The sequence below is a fragment of the Haemaphysalis longicornis genome, unplaced genomic scaffold, assembly GCF_048455015.1.
Source record: "Haemaphysalis longicornis isolate Haplotype H1 unplaced genomic scaffold, Haemaphysalis longicornis Haplotype H1 scaffold_4, whole genome shotgun sequence".
Classification (NCBI taxonomy): domain Eukaryota; kingdom Metazoa; phylum Arthropoda; class Arachnida; order Ixodida; family Ixodidae; genus Haemaphysalis; species Haemaphysalis longicornis.
Window position 1 is genome coordinate 98,051,076 of NW_027526361.1, and position 22,871 is coordinate 98,073,946.

At 48.6% G+C, this 22,871-nt stretch overlaps 1 protein-coding gene across 8 annotated transcripts in view; it reads right to left on the minus strand.

The window, feature by feature from the left end:
- Nucleotides 1–22,871, minus strand: part of LOC144179141 (membrane-associated transporter protein-like) — a 73,246-nt gene that overhangs the window by 14,409 nt on the left and 35,966 nt on the right. Inside the window, exon 1 of one of the 8 annotated variants that reach the window (XM_077707375.1) lies at nucleotides 20,615–20,896. The exons of 2 other annotated variants lie outside the window; for them this stretch is intronic. The gene's annotated coding sequence lies outside the window, so the exon portion shown is untranslated. 5 more of the 8 variants (XM_077707378.1, XM_077707377.1, XM_077707376.1 and 2 more) reach the window with 5 other exon arrangements.

Below are 22,871 nucleotides of genomic sequence, written 5' to 3' on the forward strand. Positions count from 1 at the left end.
TTTGTCAACATTTAGGATTGTTTTGCTGAAATCATTTTTGATTGATTGTAGGGTTTAACGCGCCGACGCGACTCAGGCGATGAGGCGCGCCGAAGTGGAGGGCTCCGGATTAATTTTGACCACCTGGGGATCTTTAACGTGTGCCGAAATCTCGTACACACGGGCGTTTTTGCTTTTCGCCTCCATCAGAAAAGCGGCCGCTGCGACCGGGAATCGAACCCGCGACCTCGTGCTCAGCAGCGCAACGTCTTAGCCACTGAGCCGCCGCGACAGGTCTGAAATCGTTTTTAAAAGCAAGGATAGAGTTGAGCGAGTTACCGAAAGAACGGTCTTTCAGAACAAACCAAAGTTGGATATATGTCGCCTTCATTACCCCTTTACACGCGGTTTTGCGTTTGCGATGTATCTGTGCTCGTCACCATTATAGAACAATGTGTTTCATAAAATGCATCCAATGCATCCTAAATTTACTTTGGGGCTGCCAAAGGATAGCACGCACAAATTCGCTCACCGCCGCCGGGTATTTGGGCGATTTCATAGCTCACACGTAGTTACCTTTTATTAAAAGAATTCTAGCCCATCCACCTTGCGAATGCGGATGTCCAGTAGAGCTGTAAACGTCGTGGAAGAAAACCCTTGCAAGAACTTCATTGCATTACTCATTGTCCCTTTGTTACGACACTCACAAAAGCTTTGTTACCACCGTGATGTGATATGCAGAAATCGGCATACTCGCAACTGCGTGCGCATATATCAAATTGATATGAACGTATGCGCCGCAGGGCGGTCGGCTGGGCATCGCAAGCCCAAATGTCTAGAACATCGAAACGCGTGGAGGCAGACACGTACACATTGAAATCACTGACTCGGGCAGGAAGGAATAAAAAAGGCCCTAAAGGGAGTAGGGCGGAAGAGACAGGGAAAAAAGGAGGAAAAATATTAAAGGGAAGATATCATGTAGGTTTCAGTGGGTAATTTAACAAGTCCAGCTGGCCTCACACAGTGAGGATGTTTAATTAGTCCTAATTATCCCCGTACACGTACTTATTGCACAACGCTTCATAAGCTGGGATGTTTGCTGCTTTCGCACTATGTTCTGTGGATGGCGCAGATAAATCACTGGTCTTTTTTTAGGATTGGCTTTTTCTCTGAATTGTAGGGAAATTTCTATAGAGAAACCAATTGTAGAGAAAGCAATATGGCTCTTTTTCGCAGTGACTTTGTTAGTGCTCTTTCGAGCGCAGTGTTTCGTGTCCATGAACAAAAACAGTTGGTTCTACTCGGAACACTCTTGCACCCTGCTTGAGCGGGTACAAGCATGAAGTAGGTTAGGATAGGTTTGGTTAGGTTAGGAGGCCGTAATAATGTCGCAAAAGCTTCTCTGTGCTTTCATACATCCCTGGGTGATTTTCAAGCGAAGCTTTCTCTGTCTCACTGTTTGCGACCTTCCACTTCAAAACGCACTGCAGAAAAGCCAACTTTCTCTGCCGACGACGATGATGATCGTGGGTGAAGTGAAATATGGTTGAATCACCTTTATCATCAGTAGAAAAAACGTGTTAGTGATGGTGATCGCGGTGAAGTTAATGGTGGCTGAACCGCAACGATCAAAGTATAAACCGTCAAGGATCATAGTCCACGCCTCAAAAGCTTCGCGTTTCAACTGTCTTTGTCGTTAGACGAAGGGGCGTTAGAAGTTCTTACAGCCGGCTGCTTTTTGTGGGCTACCTAAAGGCGCAACCACATGCGACGTTTTGGTCGCGTTTGGAGACCGTCCGCGGCGACGCGCGTTCAGCGCGCGCCACCAAATACACAGCAGCGCGCTCGGAGCGCCGGTGTCTGCGCATCCCAGATTTTCGGTCCGTTTTCGGCGTCTGCGCCGGATGTTGCTGTCCTCAATTTCCGGTCCCCCTCCGCACGCAACATGGCGGCTCTTTATTTGGCGGCTCTTTAGCACTTTATTTAATAGAACATCAATTTAACGTGTTTTGTTTGTTGAAGTTTTGATTATTCTTCAGTTTATTAAGAATGACTTAAACAGAACGATGCTGCCTTTACCAAAGTAAGTCTGGCAACTTGGATCGGAGAAGCGCTCTTCGCGCGTCTCATGTGGTTGCTCGCCCTCTCCAACGCCCGTTCCGCGTCGGCGCCAGGCGCCGCAGACGGTTGCAAGACGCGGCCAAAACGTTGCATGTGGTTGCGCCTTAAAAGCGATAATTTTGGTCCGTCCGTCCGTTCGTCCGTCCGTCCGTCCGTCCGTCCGTCCGTCCGTCCATCCGTCCGTCCGTCCGTCCGTCTGTCTGTCTGTCTGTCTGTCTGTCTGTCTGTCTGTCTGTCTGTCTGTCTGTCTGTCTGTCTGTCTGTCTGTCTGTCTGTCTGGTACCTGCGCTGAACGGCCGTTTGAGAGAGAGAGAGAGAAAACATCCTTATTTGTCCTGCAAACGCGACGCGGCCTCACGTCGTGTCAGCCGGCCACTCGGCTTCCGTCACCTACTCATGCCTACCCCCGGGTGGGGGTGACACTTTCGGGCGTTGAAGCTCGAGGGCGTCCGACACTTGCTGGACGACCATGTGTTGTATGACGTAGTCTTTGCACGCCGCCGCACTGACAAGGTACGGCGGGAACGTCTCTGCTGCACTGGCCTCGCTCGGGTGTCTTCTGCAGTCCCACAGGATGTGGGCCGCCGTGGCCCTGTCCTTCTTGCACATCACACACACATCACCGGGGTACACCTCCGGGCATATGTGTTTAGCTATTACTGGCGTCATCAGCGCACGTGTTTGCAGCTGCCTAAACACCACTGCTTCGCGTCGCGTCAGCTTAGGGTGGGGTGGGGGTAGCGTCCGGCGGTTAGTCCGGTACCACTCCAGGGTGCTCTTATATTTTACCTCAAATATGCTTGAGGTTTACTTTGCTCTGAATGATGGGGGCATGTGTGTGCCATGTCAGGAGTTCGCTTGCAGCTAAGAAAACGGCTGCGCCCTTTTTTCGGTGGCGGGCGGCAAGTAGCTGAACCAAATAAGTCATGCGTACTTTGTGCCACACGGCAACTTTGCTGTGACAGTTGAACGCTCACTTACTGTGTATTCACAATGGGGCGGCACCCAATAGACAACCGGTTCAGCGGCCTTGGGAAGGCCTTTCAAACGGCCGTTCCGCCCGGTCCGCCTCACCGCAACGAGGAGGCGAACCGGGCGGAACGGCCGTTTGAAAGGCTTTCCCAAGGCCGCTGAACCGGTTGTCTATTGGGTGCCGCCCCATTGTGAATACACAGTAAGTGAGCGTTCAACTGTCACAGCAAAGTTGCCGTGTGGCACAAAGTACGCATGACTTATTTGGTTCAGCTACTTGCCGCCCGCCACCGAAAAAAGGGCGCAGCCGTTTTCTTAGCTGCAAGCGAACTCCTGACATGGCACACACATGCCCCCATCATTCAGAGCAAAGTAAACCTCAAGCATATTTGAGGTAAAATATAAGAGCATCCCCGAGAGTATCAGCGTTCTATTAATTACGAATATGCTTTCGATTAGTCTTTACCATAGCAGAAGAACAAGTCCAAGAACTGTGAGGTTAAATCGCGCTGCCTCAACAGATGGCGCGCAGCAGTGGGGACGGGGAAGATTGAATTGAGCACATCTCTATCGCATTGATCCTGGGAGGAGCGTGAGGGGGAGGTGAGCAGGAGAGAGGGCATGACAAAGGACTATCGTCTTTGGACGACTGGCAGCAAAGCGAGCAGGTACGCGGCCAATTTTCGATCTCGAGCGCCATAGTCGCAATGCGTATTTTCTGATATCGGGCCAAGCTCCGCATGCCGAACTACATAACGATGTCACGGACACAGGAACGCGGCAAGGGTATGCGCGGCACTTGGGCTTATCTGATTAGATGGCGGGCAGCGTTGTAAGTAAAGTAGCAAGGATATCGTCGGCCTACATCACGTATTGCACGTGCGCCGCGTTTGGTCGGCGGGAGCAGCGCGTACAATGGCGCAAAAATATCCCTTCTTTGTTTGTTTGTTTCTTTCTTTATTCCTCGCTGGACGTGCCACGAAAGTCACGCGTAAAGGACGCTCCGGTAAGACTTAAAATGTTTGTTATTTTTCTAAATGCCGGTTACCTTGTCCTTTTTCCTATAGCCGGAGGTGCCGGAAGAGCTAGCCACGCGTGCGACGGCGTATTGGCGAGCATCCAAGTGTTTGTTATTTTCCAAAACGCAGGCTACCCAAGTTCACGGCGCCACACTTGTCCTTGGCGTCTTTCACGCGCGTTCCCGTGTCCTTGCAGCGCCGGTCCACGTGGTGTTGGTCCGCCTCACTCTTCAAACGTCAGGGGAAGCCCTCTTTCAAAGTGGTCCATCGCGTTCACATCAACCTTCCGGTGTTTGTAAAATTCTGTCATTTCATTCGTGATGTCAGCTGAAGAACGCGGAGGCAGGGAGCCACATCGAAGTTGCGGGGAGCCGCCATTCCTCGTGTCGGAAGGCGACAGAAAGGCACGTTTTCTGCGTTCGCTGCAGTTGAGTTATCAACTGCATGCGCACCGCACTACGAATCAGTTGTTCGCACGTGAAGAAGCCGATTAAACTGCCTCTTGTTACGTGGCCGAATGAGGCTAACGCTACATATACGCACGATATCGTGTAGCCTGCGAGCAATGGCTATAGGCAGGGGCCGGACGCTTCTGCTAGTTTCGGTATCGCAAAATGAAGTGCCGCCATGACGCTGGTAGCCAAGTGAAAATTCAGCAACTTTTGCATATGTGACTGTATCTTTTCAATATACGCAGCAATAAAGTAAAGTGATTCCATTATGTGTAGAAACAAAATGTGTTTTTGGCTGTTTCCTTTTTTGCCACCCTATTTATTTATTTAGTCGCTTCATTCGTTGCGCCGACGGGCGGCGCTTTCTCTCTTCTCTCTTCTACTGTCATCCTGTCCGTCTGCTCCTGCCACTTTCACTGTGTGCACGTGTAGAAGTTTTGTAGTATGCCTAGAAGGTGAAAATTTTGGTGTCTGTGAGTGCGAATGGGCTCAAAATGTCAGAGAAACTGAGAAAAGGAAACAACGCGGGCTTCGATGGTGTGCAGTGCGACAACTCGGCAAGGAACCGCACACCGAAATTTTCCCGCTTCCCAGCGGATGGCAGGTCAGCACACTTTTTATTCAGTCAAAGTTATCAAGAAGCAAGCGCTATCCATATAAAAAAAAGCTGTATGGCGAACCGAAAAATCTTCTCCTGTCGCTTTACAGTGAATTTTTTGTTTGTTTGGTACAACACATTTGCCAGTAATGTTGTAAGCACGTAAAGCTACTTGTCGCCAGTTTCTCCATACCCAGCTTTCTCGCTCAAAATTACAACCTCTCGGGAACCTAGAAAAACCACTTTAGGAAAATGATATTTCGCATAAAGCTAGAAGTCAACCTGAAGATTAAAACGCTAAAAAAAGATTTCTGGTTTCTGAATATTTCTTTGAGTAATTCGCTGTCAAATCTAACTCCCCATGCATTTCTATGGGATAGTTCCCATGGCTCAGGAACCCAGTCGCGCAACGTGCGCGACTTGAAACTGTGCACAAAGCAAGTATTCACCCCAAATATTAGCTGTGCAAAAGAACGTCTCATTTCGCTAAACAATTGCAGAGTAATCACCGTTGAAAGGAATGCCATGAGCGGGAAAGCCGATTGATGCCAGCGGACACGCAGACGGAAATTTCGCTTCGGTATCGGTTTGGTGAGCAGTTGCTCTTCATTTTCTTTCCACCAGAGAAAAGCCTGGGAATTATGTTCGCCTAATGTGCTTAAATGCTTCTTCGACGAACTGGTTTGGCTTAACAGCGTTCCTACGACCAGTTTCTTATAGTGACATTACCACCTTTGAGTGCTTATTAACACGAAAGAAGACCCCAACATTATTTACGTGGCAGCTGACCGCTTGTATTCCGTGTTACGAGAAGTTCGAGGTACCTGCGCGACGGCCGAGCTGCGCTTCGCTTTCCAACCTGTGCTAGGACACATTTTTGTACCTTGTTTGCACTCTCGATATTTGTTTCGCTTCTACGTGTTGTTTATTGGTATCTACGGTGTTATTTGTTTCATTTACTAGGTGTGACGTATGGCTAAATTGCGCAGAAAATTCGCTAGATATAAAAGGTTTCTTGGGCTAGCAAGTTTACGAGAATAAGAATATGGAGCGGTTGTTAATGGTGGGGAAATTGAGCTGGTCATCTCACTTCATAATCATTTTATTATTCACAAACATGTGTGTTTATGAGACATCGTTTCTGTAGAATTGTATTGTGTAAAGCAAATTAACGTGGTGACCTCTGCAGCAATTTTCTGTATACGATGAATTGTACGAAGATGTCTCTTATGTTTGTGAAACCGACACAAAATGCGGACATTTGTACTTATTATACGAGATACACAGCTCTGTGCTATTGTGGCATGTTTTGATTGATTGATTGTAGGGTTTAACGCGCCGACGCAACGCAGGCGATGAGGCGCGCCGTAGTGGAGGGCTCCGGATTAATTTTGACCACCTGGGGATCTTTAACGTGCGCCGAAATCTCGTACACACGGGCGTTTTTGCTTTTCGCCTCCATCAGAAAAGCGGCCGCCGCGGCCGGGATTGTGGCATGTATTGAACTTCGCTTGCGGTACGTTGCTAATAAAATCAGTGAATAAACCACATTTCCTGCCTACTGACAATTTTGTAACTTTGGGACTTCTGTATTAAATGTTGTTGCAATGTTGTTGTTGTTGTTTCAATAAACATACTGCTTTTTCTGCCCCAAACAAAATTGTCGCGTTTCAGGGCGTGCTAGCTCGCGCGTATTCAACTAAAAAATATATCCAAGCAAATGGTTTGTGCACGTGCTCAGAGTCCAAGCAAATTAGCAACTGAAAGCTGTCGAAAGCAATATGTGCAGCAGCAACAAAATCTGAAAAGCAAAATGCAAGCGGTGTTTGTTCACGCTTGCGGCACACAAAGACAGTCGCGCTCGTTGAGCCCATAGCAGACGATAAGCGGCACGGAGTTTCCTCCTCGCGCATCAACGAAAACGTTCCCATAGAAGCATCAGTGATTTTCTTGTTGTTTTTTGGTTTGACAATTTGGCCTACCAAGCCCCAGGGGACAAATTGGCGTTAGTAGCGCAATTATCGGTTACCTGGGGGGTATACCAGCTGACCTAGCCATGCTATAGGCACGTTGCGCTGATGTTTGCCTCGCAAGCAGCAGCGCCGTTTTCTATGTCCTGGTGGTTCGGGGGGTCATTTCTTGTAGGAAAGATGCCACGCATATCACGGGCTAGGTTCGTAGCATTCATATTACGTAAGTGTCGGCGCCCTGTCCGGGACACCAACAGCCGGGATTATCACGAGTCAAGCATGGGCACCCACAAAAATAAGGCATTTAAGGTGACGTCATGATAACAAGGCCGAGAAGAACGAACAGTTTAAGTGGCGCAGAGGAAAAAACGTTCGTTGTTGATATTGTAGCCGACCAGTCAGATTGCAGATAATTCAAGTGGCAGGGATGAACCGATACATTCATCAAGGCCGTCTTTCTTTACACCGTGTTTCGGTGTCAACCCCATATATCGTTGGCACGGCATGCTGCAGGCAGTGGGCGATAACTGCTCGAAAAATCGCCACTCTCTTATCTATGCCCTAGCGTGCGCTACAGGCAACTTTAGTAGGAAAAGTGCTGCGCTCACAGCGGTCTCTGTCCGGTGCAACGCGCCTATGCGCGCGGCAGCACATATTCTTAGTACCGGCTACAAAGACAAAGTTTCCAGTTGCCTTTTGTGGTGTCGCGAGTCTTGCAGTTTGTCTCTTAAACACTGGGTAGCTTTTTATAAGGCACTTACTCAATTTAATACACTTCTACGTGTAATTTTAAGGCAACCACCCAATTTCATATATTTTTATGCATTGTTTTTCTTAGCTGGAGTGTAGTCGTATATTTTAGGACGCTGTCGACACAGCGTGCAATAAAACACTGCCTAAATTTCGGGACAATGTCGTGCGTACAACCAAACATTCGGGTTGGATTATACGACATCGTGCGTATATTTTCAGCCATTGAATGATGCGGCACCCGCCTCTCGCAGCGCCTTACTGCAGTTAGCGTCACTGCCAGGATACTGAGGGTTCTGCTCAATTACTGCGAAGCATCTCGAGACAACGTTGCAAGTCATATAGATACGTGAAAAGGGCAGCGATTACTTAACAAGCGATAATGTATTCGTACTCAACAAACGAAGTCAAAGCGCACTGAGAGCGAACGTGCGGGACCTTCAATTCAGGAGTGGTTCAGTAGTGCGATAATGTGTGACTTCGTGAAGCGCAAAAAAAAAAAAAAAAAACGGACACGGATGGAGGGAGGTGACGGAAACAAGCGCTTGTGCCCGTCGCGTCCTTCTGTACTTGTACGGTTTTTTTTTTTTTTTGCGTTACAGGAGGTCATGGATTACCGCTACCAACTAGCCCAAACTCTGCTAAGCAGTAAGGCGAACCCTGTTCGCTGGAACGGCACGAAAACCAGGCCCAACGGATGACGCATCCGTCATCTTTCCTTTCCTGCATTCACCCTCCGACGAGACGCGGACGGCACGGCATGGCAAAACCGACGCGCACCATCGCTTTCTGGACACGTTTCCGTCACCTTCAAAGATGAGAACGACGCGAAACACGGCAGACAACACTTACCTTGTGCACCGCCCGTTCAGAAAAGCAGCAAACACGCGCACAACGGCAACAAATTTTCGCGGTTCGGTCCACACACGGGCTACCTTCGCCTCCGCACCCTCAAGGTCACCGGCAGTGCAGAGAACGAGAAAAGAAACACGCACGTTGCAGCGTTCACAGCAGTCCGCTTGGAACCCGGGGAGAGCACTTTGCAGACACACACAAAAAACTTAAAACAAACTTTCCGAGCTTTCACAAAGGGGGTCTCTTCCAAAGAGCCTTTGTTACGTGGAAGACGCTCCTATTCTTGGCTCGGTGTACGGCCGCGCGTTGCCAACGCAAGACGAGCGTGGAGGCAAAAGAAAGTGAGAAGCGAGAAAAAAAGAAAAGAGGCGACTGCACAAGGGAGGGAAGCAACAAAACCTGATCATCCTGTAGCGAACGGCACCGCATTTTCGAGCATTGCGTCTCGCGTGCGAGCTGGTGTTGCAGGGAAGAAGCTGGCGGAACGAGAGGAGGGCAAGGCGAGGGCCTTGAACGGGCGTACCCCATTCTACGTCAGGCAGGCGGCAATTGAAGACGCCTCGGAGGAAAAGAAGAGTTCAAGGATTGACTATACTTAACCCTGGGGTGGAAAAACAAAAGCGCGCTCGCACCGGAGAAAACGCAGCTTCTCCTTTCTGTGGGTTAGCGAAATGCGTACGCACCGCATTTTGCCGCTTTTGCGTGGCTTTCAGCTTCTTACGCTCGCATCTAAGGCGATAAGAAGCGCCGCAGTAGTCCGCCGTATTCACACGTTGTAATTCATAACGGTTTTTATCTGTTATCGCTTTTAAAGAGACCCTGCAACCCTTTTTCCTACTTTTTTTAAATTCAAAATCAGAAATGCTGTGAGAACGTAGTCAACGAACGCATCCGGTACATAGTTTATGGGGTCACTAAGTACCCCAGCCAAATATTGTAACTCCACACTCATCAGATGACGTAGAAGCTTGCTCAAAACATTTTCCTCCTTTTCTCGGTAGGGACATTGTATGCGCGCTTGAGTGACGTCACTCGAGCTAGTGAAAGAATGTTTGAGCGCGAATTATGATGGGCCGCAAGGGCGCAACCCGAGGGCGTGTGTCGGTGTGTTTCTGTAGGGTGCCTCGATTTAGCGCGTCTACCGTACAGGATGGAGACGCGCATACACTGCGCCGCCAATTTGGGTCATTCGCTCGCCGCCGCAACAAGTCATTGTAACAAAACCGTGCTGAAATTATCGCCGCAACGCGGTTTGCTGGCGAAGTTTGAGTCATTTTATTTGTTTCGCTTTGCTGGGTCTTGTGGGAAACGAAAAGAACAACGCGTTGAGCACTTTGACCCAACAGCGGCGGCACGGGACCGTTCAGAGGGTGTCTCCACACAGTACGCAGCGCTGGCATCGAGGCATCCTATGTTGTTGAGGCCTTGGACGTCGCTTTTTGGTCCTTCGATGTCGACTCTTCCTATAATTGCTAAGCAGAATTCGCCAAGCGTTGTGTTGTTCACCCACAAGTCTCCCTATAATTTGTTAAACCTCTCTCTCTCTTCCCACCCTCCTTATATTCTCTACCACAAAGTTTTTTCAACGCTAATTCGCCAGCTTCGCTTTTCTCGCAGTGAGATTTGCGTAGGATTGTTACGCTACAGCCTTCCTGTACTTCGCCCCTCTCAAACGGAAATGCGAGAGGCCTGCAAAGTATGCAAGCGCAAGTCCTGAGGGTGTGCATTGGAGTTCAGAAGACCACATCCACGGTGGGAACTATGGTAGAGTGTCGACGACTGGTGCCACTTGCTCTTGGCACGCAGGAGCTCCTTCGCACGCAACTGCGATTTGTAGTACGACAGCAAGATCACCCATTAGCACTCAGCTCACCCACTGAAGTGCGAGACCTTCTGCCTCTGCATTACTAGCACCCTTTTCTCTCTCTGCAACAACTTTGGATGTTCCCGCGTCTGTACATTACAACTGGAGTACCCGGCATTACCCGCAAACAGGATATTCCCACCCCTGCCTTAAGTTCTTCGCCTTGGAACTCATCTCCCAAAAATACAGGGCCCACACCCATCTATACAGGGATGGATCTGTGACAGCTACGGCATCGGCTAAAGGAATCTAGTTTCCGCCCTCCCGTACCTCCTTCAGCGCAATTAGAATCGTGCCCGAAAGATCAGCTTGTTTTTGACATTAATGCATTGCACTTACAAGCTCTAAAGGCACCATCATGTAGAGCTTCAGTGGATTCCTGCCCACTGCGGTATAACTGGGAACGCCAAGGCGGGCACTGCGGCATCGATCGTGCATGACCTGCATGGACCAGTGATACCGATACCGCTCTCCAGACGAGATGCTTCTTCTCTTGCGTCCAAGGCTGCCTGGAGGTTTTAGCGATCCATGCGGGCTGTTGCGCCGCAAAAGTACGCGCCCCTTCACTCCATAGACCCGCACGGGACCTTTAGGATGTCTAACGGACTGTCCAAGCATGACGAAGCGGTTCTTCACCACGTGCGGCTAAATGTCGCTATACACAAGTTACTTTCGTTTCAAGATGAAACAGGCCGCTTCCCCCCTCTGCACTCTTTGTGGCGTGCGCGAGGGCCTGAACCACATATTATGTGACTGTATGCAGTATAGAGTAGCTAGGCCGTCCCTTTTAGTGTCCTTGGACCTTCCGCTTTCTAGAGGACTAACTCTAAGTGACGTGTTAGGCCCTTGGTCTAGCTTTAAGCGAGCATCTCGAGTGACAAAAGCTATATTGTCTTTCCTGCGAAGCACAGGATTGGATCAGACTCTCTAAACATGACTCTATTATGAGCGCATTATCGTCCTCATAGACATCATCATCATCACTTCGTCGGTTTCTTTTTTTTTTTCATACATCTGGTGTAGCAGGCTATAAGTGCCTTGGCCAGGCTAACCTCACCAGTACCATTAAAGACTATTGTTTCTCTTTCTCTCTCTCTATCGGGGTGGCTTACAAGCCCAACAAATGGCAAACTTGGCATGACAGCCGTCCCCAGTAAATGCCTGTAGTGAGAGAACTGCAGTTACTTCAGGATATTTTTTGAAACACTGCCGCCGTACCGGAGTGGTGGGAACCTGGTGAAAGGAAGCCGCTGTTACCGTGCGGCTGCTGGTCTTGATCAGCTGTACGCAGCAAATACCATCGCGTACGATACGTTCCCTGAAAGTACGATGAAAAAAAGTTGCACGTGATCTTTCAGCATAGTATTTCTGGAAAGCGTTTCTTTTGGGTAGGTTTGCCGTCGAGCCTTATGCCGATGACAACTATATATATTTGTCATCGTCAGAATCGCTACAGGCTACAGCGACATCGAAGTTGCACACTATAGCTTACAACCTCGACATCAGACTCACTGCAGCTACATTTTCCCAAATAACTATCCATGCTGCTGCAACACTGCCCCAACGGCAACTGAGAGCCAACCAGGACTGCGGGCGAAATTTTTGATGCACGCTCGCTTTTTCATTGTTGGCCAACATCATGATTTGCCAAGCGTACAAAACTGCGCTTGGCCTCCCCGCTGCCACTGCGACCCAAAAAACTATACTTGCTTTGGGAGTTCACAACACGTGGGAAGAGCTGTAAGTAGCCCATCATCCGGTTCAACTACGGCGCCTGCGATTGACTCCCCAGATCGACAAGTCCTTACAGCATCAGGACTCCGCCCGATACCCCCGAGGGAACAAAAAACCGCATCCCTCTAGCCCTGCGAGATTACAACCCGGTGCCCCCAATCTCTCGAAATATGCGCACCAACTACCACACTGGCCGCCGGCCTTCTCGTGCTCGAGCCCTTACTGCGCGATACGGGAACGACCCAGCGCCCTATATGCGCGTCGGCCACGTAGCCTGTGTAGTTACACATACTGGCCAATGCATCAATGCCGCCACTACTACCACAACTTCAATCGATGTCGCTGAAGGAATAGCCATTGCCCTGGCCACCACATCCCGCCCTGAGCCAGTTACTGTCCTCACCGATTCGCAGACAGCCTGCCGAAACTACCGGATTGGCCGCATTTCATTATCAGCCCTACTCATCCTCAGAAACTGCTCTACAAACACTGATATCTGCCTCGTCTAGGCTCCTGGACATGCCGCCATCCCCGGCAATGAAGCGGATTATGCCGCGGCTCGCGATTTTATACACCTAACCATTGCCGACGGTGGCCAATGTCTACCCCCTCAAGATCAACCCCACCCACTGTATGTATACACAGAGATTCTCTCCCATTACAAGCAAACTCGCCGCAACTTCCCATCGCCACACTGGCGCCCCTCCAGAGAGGAAGCTACAACTTGGCGGAGGCTCAAGACGACTACCTACCGACATCCCACCCGCATCCACCTCATCTTTCTCACCCAACAACTTTTCCTCTGCGCTTACTGTCCCCAGCCTGGCACCCTCTACCACATCATGTGGGAGTGCCAACATACTCCAGACTTGCGCCCACTTCCCAACCCCACCTTCGAGCAGTGGACGGCTTCCCTGGCCAACCCAAACCCGGTTATCCAGTTCAAACACTGGTGACCCGAGTACGGACGGCCAGCCGAAGTCAAGGCATCCCGAACTATGGATGCCTTCCACGGGGCGAGGCCCACATATCAGCCTCTGCTCGATAAATAAAAATCTTTATTTTCTCTCTCTCTCTCTCTCTCTCTCTCTCTCTCTCTCTCTCTCTCTCTCTCTCTCTCTCTCTCTCTCTCTCTGTTATGATCATGCTTATGATTATGATTATATGATTATGATTATGACTCGTCGTAAAGCCAATGAGCATTGACCACATGCCGAGTGGTTTTTCCTGTTTTGTTCTACAGTGCGCAACAACTGCTGCTTCGGATTTATTTTGTCTGATCCATGCTATGGAACAAAACATGCTGAATATTTCTTTGTGTTTTATTTTTTCTTGTGTACCCGCGCTATGAAACGCGTGAGCAAAGGGTTAGCAGCTGTGGGCGCTTTTTGCAGGCGATATCCGGGTTTGGGCGCATTCGGTGAACGCCAGCGGGTTGCGTGCTTTCGCCAGCTATAGGCGAGAAACAATTGCGCGATAGAAGAACTATAATTGGGTGTGCGCACCTGAACAGTGTGCACTTTTCCAAGGATGCAGCGGTAAAGAGTGAGCGCTGTATACGGACACAAAAATGACGAACTAACAACTGCGCAATTCGGCCGAGCAAACGCGTATACAGCGGAGAAATGTTAATAAATTTCACCGCTTCCCGGTGCCGTGCCGTCGAAAAGAACTAACGAGAAAACTGGCGAAACTTGCCCTAAGTCCCGCTAGCCTTGAACCATATCGAAGCTGCAGGATTTCTTTCTACGTGAGCACTGAAGGACCAGGGCTAGGATATCGCGATAGTATCTCACAGGTACGTTTGCGTATATCTGTCGAAATACATTTGAAAAATGTATTTGAATCTCAGTAGTGAAACACCTTTACGGTGTATCGAATGATCGCGGTAATATGGCACGTATGTGTATCTCGTTGCATTTATTTTGATGGCGCAGAAGACACCTGCTTTTGTGGGGGTCGGTTGGAGCCACACCACCTGCTTTCCTATACCCTCTTTCAGTTTTACATCTCCTGGCTTCCTTCCGTGGACAGCGGAGTTAGCTTCAAATGCCGGTCGCGGCTCCGATGAGGCGGACGGGTAGATAATTGCCCACAAGGCACATGCGTGTGTTCTGGTTCTCCTTGGTTCGGACTTTAAAGATGAAGACTAGCCGACATCAGGACGGTCAGAGCCGACCCATGTTCGAGCGGAATTTTTTGTGTACCTCAACGATCCCAGGAAGGATCTCGCCATGCTTCAGCCCTTCACAGCCATGAAGGCGGTGTTTGATCGTTGTTACACAAACTTGTGCTCTTCTGCAGTAGTAGAGAGATTTTTCTCGTTTAGAAGCCTTGTGCTCAGCCCAAATCAACGCTGTCTGGAAAGCAGCTTGTTTGAGAAGCTGCTTTTGCTTAAGTGCAACTAGTGTTGTTTTCGCCTGAGTGAGTCAAGTAATGTAATTCTCTTCAAGATTCAATCGTATAGTGATTCATTTATATGCACGTATTAGTTTTGAAATACATAACTCTTCATGAAAAGGTGTTTTTGAATATGAGGTCACCGAAATAAAAAAAGTATTTCAGTACCTGTATTATATGTATTCCGAATACTTTTTTTCTGTGCCTGCAAAAGTATCTCTGAAATATCCCGTTACGTCGAACTGTTATGTATCGTTGTAGATCTGTATTTTAGGCGCCCAGCATATGTATCGCGATATTTGTATTCCAAAATACATTTTGAAGTATTTCTGTCCAGCCCTGTGAAGGACATATCACCACACACTTGTACAAGTTTGAAATTGTTTATTTACATGTTCCGTCGTCGCTTTGCATTGTGCTAGCAGCAGCATCGTCATATGCATCGATGTCGTCGTGTTCCTCGTTCCAAGCATTACATGCGCGGTAGCGCGTGATGACAGATGGGGCGCAGCGGTGGCGCGTATACGTGCACGACGCATGCGCGGCGTTCCTGGAGTCGCGTCGAGTGTTGCGCCAACTGTGGCGTTGTTGGTTGCTAAGCAGCGCGAGGCGCTCCTCGTGGTTTTCGCCGGTTTCCTTTTCTTTTTGCCAAAGCCACTGCGCGAGCCGTGGACGTTCGGTGGTCGCCGCAAGGAACACGCGCGCTCACGAACGCTCGGCATTTTCTTGGTATTTTTAACGCGTTACGCACCACACATTACGGCCAGCTAGAACAGCTCCGCTCTTCAAAATCCAAAACAGCCATAACCAATTCGGCACGCGGAATCGCCGAGCATGGGCACGTCGCCATCTACAAAGCCGGTCGTGGTCGGAAGCCATCGAAGCTGAGGTCTCATGCAACCACGTGCGACTTCTGGACGACGGTGGCCGTGTCGGGCACGTGCTCAAACTGATTTTTTTTCCCGCTCAAGCACTAAACTGGCCACGATGACCAGGAAGCGGTGGTGTCCAAGTGTCGGCCATACCCCTGCATCATTAACGTTATTTCCTTGCACTTGCTGCGCCATGAGCCTGCTATAGCCGTTGCCGCGACCAAAATACTGCTGCAAAACAGATAAGAATTCAAACAGGACGAGTACTTCTCAATACATGTACGCGACTACAACGCTGTAACGAGTCCCTACATGATAAAGTGTTAACTGCAGCCAGCTATATGACGGGTTTCCTTGTAGCACTTCAATGCAACTAAAGTGAGGCATTTGTGCCGTTTTTCAGAAAACAAGTTGTGTCAAAGCATGTCACTTTGTTGCAACATGCGCACATACCCGCACGCACCGTATAAGCATCTTGAACGACAGCGTAGTAGACACAGGCACGGGACAACGAAGACGGCAGGACGACTCTGTGTTCACAACTAATTTTATTGAAACCGCCACACAAACATAAGTACTGCGAATGAAAGTTTGACATTCACCTCAATGCAACCATACGGCTACAAAAGAAAGCAATACAGCTTTCTCAGAAACTTCGCAGTTGAAGAAAATTCGTCCTGGTCCAGGATTCGAACCCGGGACCACCGCTTAACCGGAGCAGCCGCTCTACCAACTGAGCTAACCACGAGGCGAGCTGTTTGTAGCGCCAGAACAAATTGATCAACATCTCGAAATGATTGGAACGCGTTTATCGACCAGATTTAGGGAAAATCCCCAAGGTGGAGTAAGTTTCTGTGAAGAAAAGTTTGACATCCATCTCAATGCAGCCAAACGATTACAAAGGAAAGCTGCAAAGCTGCATGGCTGCACCAAGGTGGATGTCAAACTTTAATTCGCAGAAACTTGCTCCACCTTGGGGATTTCCCCTAAATCTGGTCGATAAACATAAGTACTACGGCTGAACCCACAAGCTCTCACATCATGACGTGCCAGTAATCAGTGTCAACACATGTAGTTTGAGATATGAGTGATAATCTAGCTGTCCGTCATGACCTGAGAGCACGTGGGTTCGGACGTAGTACTTATGTTCTTGTTGCGATTTCAATAAAAATCGTGAACAAAGCGTCGTCCTGTCGTCTCCTTTCCCTCGTGTCCGTGCCTGTCGTTCAAGATGCCGAAACAATACCAACTAGCCCAAATGTCGATCCTTTTGCATTACACAACGTGCATACATTGTAATGAAGCGCCCACCCCTCTCCTACACTTTTAGCGAGGAAGGAGCTGGTGGACTTCAGACATCTCAGCATGCCTCAATCCCACTCTTACCAGCCTTATCCTGTGGAAGTCCACCTGGTTTCCCTTATTCCACGTCCGTTAGAAATACAGCAGCCGTTGCAGGGGGGCCTGAACGTGAATCGAATCCACCACCAGCCATATTCGAAACCTGCCCGCAAAATTTCCATTGGCTGCATGTAGTCCGAAACTCATCGTAAAAACTCCAATTTGCTTCGACGGCCTAATTACTCATCATGTTGGATGGATTGTCGGTGACAATGACAGGAGTGGGCGGCAGACGCTCACTTCCCATTCCAAAATACCCGTGTGCCTACAAAGCCGGAGTCACGATAAGAGCAGGCACGGTAGTTAGCACGCCACCACGTCCACATCTCTCGTCTACGTTCGCCTATTCTACCTCGTCGTCTGCAGCAAGTGCTTGGATCATGACTGGTATACCTTGGAACATATATCCCAGTGGCTATTCTTGGCTATTAGCTTTAATTTTGGCCTGATCTTTTTCAAAAACAACTCGGGTGGATTGGCCAGTGACGATGGCAGCAGCAGTCGCAAGCCCGGAACTTCCGCTGCAACGCAGGTGCGGCATTCTCGGTTTTGACCGTTGTATGCTTGTTTTAGAATGCCCATTTAGGGCGAGCCCTGACTGGCTTCAAACAGACGACCCGGAAGTGACGCGGCACAAGTGACGCGGCACAAGTCGGTTTCTGTGCATGCCGTGCCATTTGCCAGAGCGGGGCAAGTCGTCGCACTTGAAACGAACACAAAATGGACATTTTTGAGAGAAACAGCTCAGAATTCTGCCCTAGCACATTGATTAAACGTCTTAATATGCCGAGCCGCGCCCCTAAAGCGTCTTCATACGTGTAACGCGTACTTCCGGCGTGTACGTACACTCGGCAAAACGCTTGTCTATAACGCTCGAGCTACGTGCTCCGGACCGCGCGGGAGACATATAGAGCCTGTTTTGAGGCAGCTTCTTACAATATACACAAGAGAGGGATCTGGAGCTAGCGTGTATGCGGCTCATATCAAAGCCGCCTGTGTCGTCATGGGCCTCCATTATACCATACGACCGCCTTACTTTCGTCATTGGCTTGGATAGAAACGTTTTAGTGGCCGTATATTCGAACACAGTGACACAAAAATGCAAAGAATGGTGTGTTATAATATAAGTGTAAAATAAAACAGGTTGTTTTAAAGCTAACAAAAAAAGGACGTAAAATATTTTTCTGTGTCGGTTGTGCCTACTATTCTGCAGACAAAACTGGTGGTTACCAACAATATTAATATTTCGTGGGAAACTCATTGGAGACTCTCATTTTATGATTTTATCATTAACCCGCCGTGGTGGCTCAGTGGCTAAGGCGTTGCGCTGCTGAGCACGAGGTCGCGGGTTCGATTCCCGGCCGCGGCGGCCGCTTTTCTGATGGAGGCGAAAAGCAAAAACGCCCGTGTGTACGAGATTTCGGCGCACGTTAAAGATCCCCAGGTGGTCAAAATTAATCCGGAGCCCTCCACTACGGCGCGCCTCATCGCCTGCGTTGCGTCGGCGCGTTAAACCCTACAATCAAATCAAAATCAATTTTATCATTATTTCAAGTAATAAGTTGTTTAAAGAGCTTGGAAATGTTTTCGAGCGTGCCTACGAAAACGTCGCCGTCATAGTGAACCGGTGCATCGACCGTCAGCTATAATTTAACAGCTGAGCGAGTTCATAGTTTAAGAAAAAAAAAAAAAGAAAACGTGGCGTTAAACAGTCGTGGACGAAGCAAGATAGGACGGGTACAGGCACCCGTATCTCTCGTATCTTGTCTTTTTTTTTTCGTCAGCTACAACCTTCGCGGCGGCATATTACCCGCTCAGTCATGCATTCCTTCGGCTCCGGCATAACCAACGTTAGGTACGATCACGCACTGCCTGCTTTTTTCACGAACAAGCAGTTGCCACTGCTCAGGGCTACCACATAACAGAAAGGAATTCGGCTACCTCGTAGCCCGTAGACGTGCTAATGCATAGTGAAGAAAGCAAATCCAAAAATGCAATTGTCATGCCAAGCCCCAGCCAGAAGCAGGGGTCTTCCCAGAACGCCCCACGACGGCATGAATTCCCAGGTGCAGTCTCCTCTCTAGTATACACTTACAAAGAAACTCTATGTTGAGACCGGTGGAATGCAAGCATGCGCGACCCGTATCAGTGCGATGGTTCTGTCCCTTCTAACTGTGCCCGTCACCTTCGCATCCGCACCTTCTTACTCCGGAAGAAGCGCTGTCTCAGTTTCTGAGCCGGAAAACAAACGCAGAGATTGCCCGCTTTAGCGCGCTGCGCGTGTTTGCCGTCTGCATTTTTAGCTTTGGCGCACAGCTGTTCATCGTTCTGCCAATACGCTGGCAGTCGCGTCACTTCTATTCGATTTCTGCGCTCGGTTTCGCACGTCACTTCCGACGGGCCAAGGCCACAACACTCAGTGCATTGTACAATCCGTCATAGACCGATATCCAGTCACTGACCCCGTCAGCGATGCGTTTTCGGCGATTGTTGTTCGTTTTTCATTTAGACAACTGAAATAAAAAAAAAACTGTCAGAACATACCGAATTTAGAGCGATTGGTTCAGACCGCTATATTAAATGCCCGAAATACGGCAGAAGAAGTCACATTAAATAATGCAAGCTCGCACAAAGCAAAACAAAGTCCGTATGACTCCGCCCGGTGGGCTTTAGTTGCTAAACGGCACACATATGCGCGATACGGTTCCACTAATGACGCATACATTTAATGGCCGAGCTCTTCACATAATGTGACAGCTCGAAAGAACCTTGCAGGATTGCCTGTTTATTTCAATCCACGTTCTGGGCGTCACTTGTAGGAGATCCCACGCGATACGCGTTGGTAGAACGAGGATGCAGTGAACAGCTGTGCGCCAAAGCTTTAAATGCAGTCAGGAAACACGCGCAGCGCGCGATAAGGTGGGTAATCTCTGCTTTTGTTTTCAGCCCGGCACCGCAGGCAGCGCTTCTCCCGGATAAAGAAGGTACGGAAGCCAAGGCGACCGGCACAGCCAGTAGGGACAGAGCCACGCTCTGATACGGGTCGCGCATGCTCACATTCTACCGGTCACTAGATGTCTCCCGCACAGTCCGGAGCACGCCGCTCGAGCGTTATAGGCATGCGTTCTGCCGACTGTACCTCAAGGGAGCATATTACGCCCTTTACTTTTCAATATTTGTATTAATCGCATCGTGCACGCATGTAGCTCAGTAAAATTTCCAACATATGGGGTGATGCGAGTACATATCCCACTGCAAGCAATGTAGATGATTTACAAAAAAAAAATGTCACCTGAAAGCAACGTGATCAACGAACGTGGAGTAGAGCACTACACAATAAAGGTAGCTTCTCGACGGAAAGGATCAACAAATTTTCATAACAAATTTGCCTAGAATTTAAATAAATTGCTACGCTTGGAATAAAGTCAATTATTGTATTTTTGAGGCTGCAATGAACTGGTTCTGGGAAGGCGGCATCGTACACAATTTTTTCTTAAATTCGACATCACCCCCCCCCCCCCCCCAACACACACACACACACTTCCTGTCATGAGCAGTGTCGTACTCTGACTTCAGAAAACTGACGACTTCATAAAAAAAAAAGTAAGTGCGGGAAGAACCACTCACCTTGCAGACAGCGGGAAGGAGAACGCTTTTTGATCAATCTTTCCTGCCGGATTTGCAACAGCTTATCGGGTTTGCTGCAACGCTGCACTAAGTATTACTGTCGGATTTCTGAGAACGCAGATTGCAGCAGGGCCGAAAAGGCTCACGCAACTGATGTAGCACCTGCCACTCTAACAACGCATCCAACTCTTTAATTTCAGTTGTTTTAGTTTTGTTTACTTAGTTGTTTTGGCTTACGCACTTCGTTTATGACGCGAGTTCAGTACGACATGCTCACCGAGGCCTTCGTGGACCAATGCGTGCAGAAAACTCTCTCTCCCCTCATTCCTTTCTCCCCATAGCCATTACGACGTCGGAGGTGCCAAGAGCCAATGCGAGCAGAGCTCGTCAGACACGTGATAAAAGCTCTCTTCCCAATCATTCTCTCTCAATCGGTCTCCTCCTCTCCACCCCATCTCCTTCTGCCCTCTGCGCAAAGCAGGCGGCAGGTTTGAACCGCAACATCTTGCTTTCTGGCACCTGCGCTATATGTGCAGTACATGCCCGCGTTTGGACACACGTGTCAATGAAGCAAGCAGCTGGTGATAAAGGGAAACGCTGCTCGCTCGGCTCGCGTAGATCAACGTTTGTAGTGATCTAATAGCGCCCTGACCATCTGTTTCCCCCGAACCCCTTGTTCTTCGTTGCTTTGTTTTTGTTTTTTTTTTGTTTCAAGGTTGCTTAAATGTGAAGAGCGTTTTCGTTTTTTGTTGCTCTTGTTCGGCTCCCACAGAGAAAAAATTATGCCGATGAGTAGATGACTGCACACTGTTTTGACAGTGTTGTAAATTATAATAGAGCACGGGATATGCCACCGTACGTGAATAATCGCAACAAAAATTTGTCATTGAAACTTTTTTGAAGACTAACTTTCGTTCACTTACGTTAAACCATTCCAAAATTGAGGGTGACCCCTTGGTGGCGTTTTGCAAAATACAATTGAGTTCAAATTTAGCGAACACGCAATTCACGTTCTTCCAAGCATGGAAACAAACCAACGTTTGACGTTTTGGGGGGCGTGTGACGAGCTACGTGGCAGGGGAATAGCTACCACGTCACTGGGTTAGTGGATGGGTTAGTCAGCAAGCTAAAGGAACGTCAGCGCCGCCGTCAAAGGACTTCCCCAGCGGTCTTACCAGAGAGAGTTATACAACATGGACGCAGCTTATCGCTGCTGTGTTATATATATATATATGCCCACGACCGGCTTTATGTCTTTGTCTCACGCCGACACGCGTGCGCGTGCGCGATTAATGACTGTTCTTCATGCCTGAGCACCTAGGACATCACCCGCACCCGCAGAATTTTACTTTTCTTGCCAATCGACGGAGCTCGCTGGCATTCTAGACGGAGGTGATCCCGCTTTTTGAAGCTGCAGCCAATACTTAACAGTTTTGAAATACGGTTGTTAAAAACGCATTATTTTTATAAATACTGCGGTTGCACTGACTGTATACATACCTTACGCCGGTGAAAATGCCCTACGTTTATTACAAGAATACCCCGTTCACTTTCTTTACTCGTTAAGGGTAATCGGTGACTTATCAGAGGAACAATTTGAGGTCATTTCGTATATCTTAGAATTCCTAAAATAATTTTACGCTCAGTAAAATCGCCTATTTGTGTTTGGTATATACGTTTTTGCGCATTTTTTTTTGTTTCGTTGACCAATACACTCTCAATAATTACATCTTAATTACGTCTTTCACAAACCCGCTGTTATTTATTTGAAATAGAAACCTATAAGCTACAATTTCATGCATCGCAATGCTAAATGTGTCCAGTAGCTCAAGAGAAAAAAAAAAAACGTTTTTTGGAAGCACTCAAAATCGGCCATTTTGCGGTCGCGAACGAGTTAATAGGGCAAAACGTATGCGGCATCCTTATAGTATATTAACCAAACGGAGGAACTCGCGCCTAGAGAGAGAGAGAGAGAACGATTTTTAATGAAGTCTGGAAATGTTAGCCGGGCTAAATGCCTAACGTGCTACGCCAGTTGATGACGTGGTGAAGATTATGGCGATGATGTTGAAGAACTTGATGCGCACAGAGACGTTTTACAGAGACTGGTCTAGACCTGTGTGTTGCAGGTACTCTATCTGAACTTTTGTAGCCCGTAAAGTACGATTGGGACATGCCTACGGTCATAAAACGTCCTTTAGTTGAATGTTCACGTAAAGCAGCAGTCCCAAGAAGGAAGGAAGAAGAAAGGACGGAA